This window comes from Procambarus clarkii, unplaced genomic scaffold, assembly GCF_040958095.1.
Source record: "Procambarus clarkii isolate CNS0578487 unplaced genomic scaffold, FALCON_Pclarkii_2.0 HiC_scaffold_115, whole genome shotgun sequence".
Lineage (NCBI taxonomy): Eukaryota > Metazoa > Arthropoda > Malacostraca > Decapoda > Cambaridae > Procambarus > Procambarus clarkii.
Window position 1 is genome coordinate 795,573 of NW_027189148.1, and position 8,349 is coordinate 803,921.

General features: G+C 44.2%; 1 non-coding gene across 1 annotated transcript; it reads left to right on the forward strand.

The window, feature by feature from the left end:
* Positions 1-200: 200 nt before the first annotated feature.
* On the forward strand, positions 201-319 carry LOC138360572 (5S ribosomal RNA). The gene has a single exon (XR_011226485.1). It is a non-coding gene; the product is annotated as a 5S ribosomal RNA (ribosomal RNA).
* Positions 320-8,349: the final 8,030 nt, after the last annotated feature.

The window sequence follows — 8,349 nt, forward strand, 5'->3', positions numbered from 1 at the left end:
GGAAGTAGGTAGATGTAAAATGTCTGTAAATGGCGAAAGAACATAAACCCAAGACTGAATAAACGATGTTAAATATCCATGCCAAGGAGACAAAAATATGTTAGGATACAATTACCATTAAGACACCACAAGCAGGTCCGTATCCTGCCGCGATGACTTAAAAGAGTTGGTTATTAGCCACAATGTGTAGGCAGTCTCATGCCAACGGCCATACCACGTTGAGAACACCGCTTCTCGTCCGATCAGCGAAGTTAAGCAACGTTGGGTTTGGTTAGTACTTGGATGGGTGACCGCCTGGGAACACCAAATGCTGTTGGCAATAATGTTTTTTGTTTTGTTTTGTTTTGTTTCGTTTGTTTTTGTTTGAATGGCTGGCTCCACGGGAAATTCACGGAGTTGTGTGGAATAAGGCCTGGTAAAATGAATTAATATGTATGTCATGTTTAAAACAAACTCGCTTAATATAGATATTGTGTGAGGCTTTATACAAAAACAAACAACCAAAACAAAACATGTTGTATATATATATAGCTTAATCCGGGTTTGAACTCGCAACTCCAAGAATACGCATCACTTATATACACTTTACCACTGGACCACTGCTGCAGGACACAAGCTTGATGCTGAGGTATCAATTTAATGACGTAAATGCCATTTCCACAAATAAATGATAATTAAAAAGTATTTGTATGTACAAATCTTTTCTGTTTAAAAGGCTACAATATCAGTTACTGATATAATTTGTGTTAATGTTTCTATACCCACAAGAAGGCATATTTTTGCTTATATGTAAAGGGTACGGAGAACGAATCCACAGACCATCATTCCCCTCCCCTTCCCTCCCCCCCCCCCCCCCCCCCCCCCAACTCCCACCTACTACCACCACCACCACCACCACCAATCACCACCAATCACCACCAATCACCACCAATCACCACCAATCACCACCACCACATCTAACCGAAAACCCCCTAACACATCAACCCTCCCCCCAATCAACAGGCGAAATAATAACCCTCAAATGCCTGCCTGCCTGCCTGCCTGCAAGCCAATACTAACGGTCTTCTCAGAAAGAAAATCTCTTTGTATCTGTATTACTTGATGAAATGTATGATTCTAATAATGAAAATAAATTTTGATGTCGGTTGTATGAGCATAATGACCAATATGCACATGATATGAATGAATTAAATAGTGTAGTTTTAAGTAATTAGGTTGTAGACACATTAAGCGGATATGATATTTGACGCGTCCAGAACTGGTGATTTTTGGTTTAGTTTTAAATGCACCACCACCACCACCACCACCATTGCTTCCCCAGAGCCTAATTAAGGACCGGTAAAAGGAGTCAATATGTATGTCATCTATAAAACCAAAGAATGAATAAAAAAACACACACACAAACCTACATAATAGTATTAGGAAGATTGTATGGCAAAAAAAAAAAAGTATTATTCCCATTGGGTCGTTTGAACTCGCGACTTCCAAAATACCAGCCACACACCTTACCACCCAGCCACCATAGAGTTGGTATAATTGTGCAACTTTAGTTATAAAAGTAAAGTTCTTATTGTCTCAAATCTTATTGTCTGTTCTATGAAAAGGCATGATGTAAATTATGTATTTTTTGAATGATTGAATTGTAGGCACATTAAGCGGATTCGATATTTGATATATCCAGAAAAGGTGATTTCTGTTCAGTTTTAAAATGCATCACCGTTAACGCTAAAGGACTGGTAAAACGACTCGATGTTTGTCATTTTTAAAATAAACACTAAAACTAGGCCCTTAACATATATAATGTTTGAATATAAATTGAATGCATATAAATACAAAGTGGGAGTGGCTGGCTGGCTGGCTGGCTGGCTGGCTGGCTGGCTGGCTGCCTGCCTGCCTGCCTGCCTGCCTGCCCTGCCTGCCTGCCTGGCTGGCTGGCTGGCTGGCTGGCTGGCTGGCTGGCTGGCTGGCTGGCTGGCTGGCTGGCTGGCTGGCTGGCTGGCTGGCTGCCTGCCTGCCTGCCTGCCCGCCCGCCCGCCCGCCGCCCGCCCGCCCGCCTGCTTGCCTTGCCTTGCCTTGCCTTGCCTTGCCTGTCCTGTCCTGTTATTGCCTTGCCTTGCCTTGCCTTGCCTTGCCTTGCCTTGCCCTGCCCTGCCCTGCCTTGGCTGCAGCTGGCTGGCTGGCCGTAAATCAACTCTTAACAACACCATACCACACCACACCATCACTCATCACCCATCACCCACCACCGGCCCCAGTCTCCCAGCCTCTCTTATATACCCGAGCAGGCCCTTTAAATTATTTGAATTGTTGCACTTCGGCCAATGGCAGGCACGATCGCTGCTGCTCAAACATATTCTGGTTCACAAGTATTATAATATATTATATTATATTATATTATATATATATATATATATATATATATATATATATATATATATATATATATATATATATATATATATATATATATATATATATATTCATGAAACACATTAAAACCTTGATCATTTATTCATTCATTACGTCTAGTGAAGAATTGCTTTTGTTCATTTGTATGATTAAAAATTAATATAATATGAATTCCTCGCTTAAAGTAAAATATAAAATATATATTGGATTTATATGATTGGTTAATATTCCAAGTGATGCTGAATATCCCCTATAATTTTGTTTTGTTTGTTTGTTATGTACACATTCCAAATGAAATCAATATAAATGTTATTATTAATGTTTGAAAGTTGATTGTCTACTTGAATCTCTCTATTAAAGTGTGTGTGGCTCCGGATGGAGCCTGGTTATGGTATTTGTCGTGGTGGGTGGCAGAAGTGCTTACTTCTTCTCTGTCTTCTTTGGCAAAAGAACTGCCTGAATGTTTGGAAGAACACCTCCCTGTGCAATGGTTACGCCAGACAGAAGTTTGTTGAGTTCTTCGTCGTTGCGGATGGCCAACTGCAAGTGACGTGGGATGATACGGGTCTTCTTGTTGTCACGTGCGGCATTACCGGCGAGCTCCAGAACTTCGGCAGCGAGGTATTCCATGACGGCTGCCAGGTAGACAGGAGCGCCAGCACCGACGCGTTCGGCGTAGTTGCCCTTACGCAGCAGACGGTGAATTCTGCCCACGGGGAACTGAAGTCCGGCCCTGCTGGAGCGAGACTTTGACTTGCCCTTCACTTTGCCTCCCTTGCCGCGTCCTGACATTGCTGCTGCTGTTGTGGGTTTGTGGTGTTTTATGCCGCCCCGCAGATCGAGCTTCGTGTTATATACCCCGCTCAGGATCAAGGGAGCCCGCCACTGACCAATCAGCGCGCTCCGCCACGCGACCCGCTCTGAGCTGAGTCGCGAGCGGGATATAAAAGGAAAGCTCGCCTCGCGCAAAAGTTCATTATTGTATCGCAACGCCAGCCAGCACGAGCATCATCATGCCACCCAAGGCATCTGGAAAGGCTGCCAAGAAGGCCGGAAAGGCCCAGAAGGCCATTGCCAAGGGCGATAAGAAAAAGAAGCGCAGGAGGAAGGAGAGCTACAGCATCTACATCTACAAAGTGCTGAAGCAGGTCCACCCCGACACTGGTATCTCTTCCAAAGCCATGTCGATCATGAACTCGTTCGTGAACGACATCTTCGAGCGCATCGCCGCCGAGGCTTCTCGCCTGGCCCACTACAACAAGCGTTCCACCATTACCAGTCGGGAGATCCAGACGGCTGTAAGGCTCCTGTTGCCCGGAGAACTGGCCAAGCACGCCGTCTCTGAGGGCACTAAGGCCGTCACCAAGTACACCTCCTCCAAGTAAACGGCTTACTTACTGCCCTGTGGTGGTGGCTTGGCCTCAAACCAACAAACTCGGCTCCATTGGAGCCACACTTTAATTTCTAAAGAGATTGTGAGTGTTAGACACCAATACTATTATAACAAAAACCTCTGTCACTGAAAGCAAATAGCTATAAAATGAGAATATTTATGAAACTGTCTGTGTGTGTTTCTCTCTCTCAGTCTCTGTCTGTCTGTCTGTCTGTCTGTCTCTGTCTTGTCTGTCTCTGTCTTGTCTGTCTGTCTGTCTGTCTGTGTCTCTCTCTCTCTCTCTCTCTCTCTCTCTCTCTCTCTCTCTCTCTCTCTCTCTCTCTCTCTCTCTCTCTCTCTCTCTCTCTCTCTCTCTCTCTCTCTCAACACATATAAGCACTCGGTATCTTTTTTTTTTTCTAGAGATTAGAGATTCATTGTTATGTTCCACATTAGGATTACTATGCAGGCCACCCTCTTAGGTTTGAAAATGTCAAGAAAACGGTTAATTTAAAATGTCATCTCCTAACTTAACAGATTAAGCCAGAGGACCGAAAACAGAATAAAACAGGACTGGACAGTATGTCACTTATACAAGCTGCTTTTATTTCTAGTACAGTATGACAATTTTTATTTTGGGGGGGGGGGGGGGGGTGGGTGATCCTTGACAGTGCATAAGAGCGAAAAGCGACGGCGTTTTGTTTGTAAGAGAACAGGTTGTACTACAAATGACTTGATTTATTGATATCACGTGTATGTATGACACCTAAATTAGTGTATTTGTTTATTTATTTATTTATTTATTATATGTGTAGATGAAGGTTAATTCATATGACTGATGCTAGGAATGTCTGAAATCTCCTTAGAAGGATATTTTGGCCCTGAGAAGGGCCGAGTTTGGTGTATACTAGGGTGGTCGATTTAGCTTATGCACGCTCTCCACGGATACGGCGAGCAAGCTGAATGTCCTTTGGCATGATGGTGACACGCTTGGCGTGGATGGCACAGAGGTTAGTGTCCTCGAAGAGACCGACCAGGTAAGCCTCGGATGCCTCCTGTAAAGCCATGACGGCAGACGACTGGAAGCGAAGATCGGTCTTGAAGTCCTGGGCAATCTCGCGCACCAGACGCTGGAAGGGAAGTTTCCTGATGAGCAACTCGGTGCTCTTCTGGTAACGACGGATCTCACGCAGGGCGACCGTTCCGGGCCTGTAACGGTGAGGCTTCTTCACACCCCCTGTGGCAGGAGCAGACTTGCGTGCTGCCTTGGTGGCCAGCTGCTTACGAGGAGCCTTGCCTCCCGTGGACTTGCGAGCAGTCTGCTTGGTGCGAGCCATGGTGAACAACTGTGGTTTGTGATGGCCGGCGCCGAAAAATTTTTGCTTATATACGCCGTCTCGAGGCGCTTGCTCGAGCGCCATTGGCTGCTCGACTCGCCTACGTCACCCCGTTGCCCCTCCCCTCCTTCCTCTGGCTGCAGCCAACAGGCGGCTCACCTCAATCACTATTATCGCTGATTTTGCTCTATTTTTTGGATTTGTGCAAAAGTCATTTCACAGGGACGTGAAACAGACGAGTAGGCAACTGCAGTTTTGAAAGCGTTGTGAGAAAGCCGTGTCTACTCGACCACAAGCGTAAAGTAAGGGCAGGCAGGAGTTGCAATGCTACTAGTACGTCCGCTTGATGGGATATAGTCGGGAAATCGTGCGGGCATTCGTCAATTCGATTCACACAACTTCAACACCATGACTGGACGCGGCAAGGGAGGCAAGGGACTCGGAAAGGGTGGCGCCAAGCGTCATCGTAAGGTGCTACGTGACAACATCCAGGGCATCACCAAGCCCGCTATTCGTCGCTTAGCTCGTCGTGGCGGCGTGAAGCGTATTTCGGGTCTCATCTACGAAGAGACCCGTGGCGTCCTGAAGGTGTTCCTCGAGAACGTCATCCGTGATGCTGTAACCTACACGGAACACGCCAAGAGGAAGACCGTCACTGCTATGGACGTGGTGTACGCTCTGAAGCGCCAGGGTCGTACCCTCTACGGATTCGGCGGATAAGAGCTTGGCTAATCCATCGATTCCACCCACCACCACCTCAAAACGGGACCTAATTAGGTCCCTATACTTTTTTTACTGAAGGGCTTAATAGACGATAACATAAATTGTTTTGATATCAGCTAGCACATTGGGTCTTATGAAATCTATTTTTTATCCTCGCATGCTTAAAGGGACTCTGATTGGGGAGGGAGGGGGGGGGGGGGGGGAAGGTTTGTTACGTTATATACTAGCAGAGCAGGATCATTGGTGGGGGGGGGGGGGGGTGAGGGGGAGAGAGAGAGAGAGAGAGAGAGAGAGAGAGAGAGAGAGATCTTTCCCAACTCTTCCTTTTTACATGAGTGAGCTACCCGTTTTATTCATTTTATCCTTCTCAGAGCTGTTTTGATAGTATCCAAATGATGGTAAATGAAAAGGGAGGACACGAATATCTACCCAGAATTCAGGACTGGCAATCGATATGCATGTTTGAGTGCGAATCTTTTTCTCTCTCAACTTAGGTATACGTTTATGTCGTACCTAAAAGCGAGAACCACACTATTGGGACAAGTATGCAAGGCCCAATTTTCCTAACAAGCACAGTTAATTTTGTTATTTTCGAACATTTCTTTCCAAATTGGTTTATCCAATTAACAGTATTATATTAAGATCATGAATTGCTGGGTTAGGTTAGGTTAGGTTAGCTTAGCTTAGGTTAGGTTAGGTTAGGTTAGGTTAGGTTAGGTTAGCTTAGCTTGGGTTAGCTTAGGTTAGGTTAGGTTAGCTTAGCTTGGGTTAGCATAGGTTAGGTTAGGTTTGATTACATTTCTATGTTAGATTTAACTCAAATTCAAAACAATTGCAGTCATTCGGCTTGTTAGTCAACTTGCCTCTAATAGGGGCAATTTGTCTAACAAGACTATTTAGTTTTGTGTGCATATATATATATATATATATATATATATATATATATATATATATATATATATATATATATATATATATATATATTATTATATATATTATAGCTTCAAGACTCCGAACCAATATAGAAGCATCAAGAGGAAGTGCTTGTGTTATGGGCCAATAGGCCTTCTGCAGTTACTTCCATTCTTATGTTTTTATTCCCATTGGTTCGTGTTTTATCTTGTGTAAATGTCAATCACCTTACCCAAAACTTTGGTACCATATCACCTCACCCATGTGTATATATAAATATATATATATATATATATATATATATATATATATATATATATATATATATATATATATATATATATATATATATAATATACAGAGTAAATCTACCCCAAAAGTAATGATTTATTTGTCTACAAAACTAAACTCTTTTTGGAATCATATGAGGCCCCTCCACTGAGGGGGGAGGCCTGGATGTTTATTGTCATGTGTATTCATGCTGCTTGCATGTCGTCGTTTATTTTGCCTTTGTTGTTTTCTTGACAGCTTTCTTTGCCTTGGGTGGTTTGGGAGATTTTGAAGCTCTCTTTATTTTGGGCTTTTTGTTCCCAACAACAAGCTGCTGCTGCTGCTGCTTCTTTTTCAAGGCTGTAGGTGGTTTGTTGCTTGTGGCGGCTTTCTTGGGAGTTACCACGGCCTTCTTTGCTGCTGTAGATGGTTTCTTGGTTGTGGTGGCTTTCTTGGGAGTTAGAACGGCCCTCTTCTCTGCTACGGCCAGCTTGAATGATCCACTAGCTCCACTTCCCTTGGTCTGAACAAGAATGCCGTCAGCCACTGCTTTCTTGAGAAATCTTCGGATGTAAATGGCGATCTTGGCAGCCTCGACTTTGTTGTTGGCAACAACGTACTTCTTGATTGCTTGTAGAGACGAGCCCTTACGGTCTTTGAGTGCTGCGACCGCGGCTAGAACCATTTGACTAGTTTTCGGGTGAGCAACCTGGACGCGAGGTTTCCTGGTGGTGGCCACCACAGCAGCAGCAGCCGCAGCCTTCTTGGTAGGCTTTGCTTCTACCATGATGATGATGAGATAACCAAGGTGATGAGAGACGCTCAGACAGTCACGGGGGAATGATGCTGCCGCCGCTTGAGCCGAACCTATTTATGTGCCGGCACGGTACAGAAGCTGCAACCTGGCAACTCGTCCACCAATCACGACGGTTGGTTTTACGGCTCCGAAACCTGGATCCCATATCTTCTCTAAAATAGAAGCATTTGTTCATGTTCTTTGTAAAAGTATCATAAAGCAGGACAGATGAGACAAATATCATAAAAACTGAAGAGCAGATGAGCACACACATGTTTGTATTACAAAAGAAAATCCACAAATTCATTAGAAATTGGCAGGGCAGGCTGAGGAAGTAGGTAGATGTAAAATGTCTGTAAATGGCGAAAGAACATAAACCCAAGACTGAATAAACGATGTTAAATATCCATGCCAAGGAGACAAAAATATGTTAGGATACAATTACCATTAAGACACCACAAGCAGGTCCGTATCCTGCCGCGATGACTTAAAAGAGTTGGTTATTAGCCACAATGTGTAGGCAGTCTCAT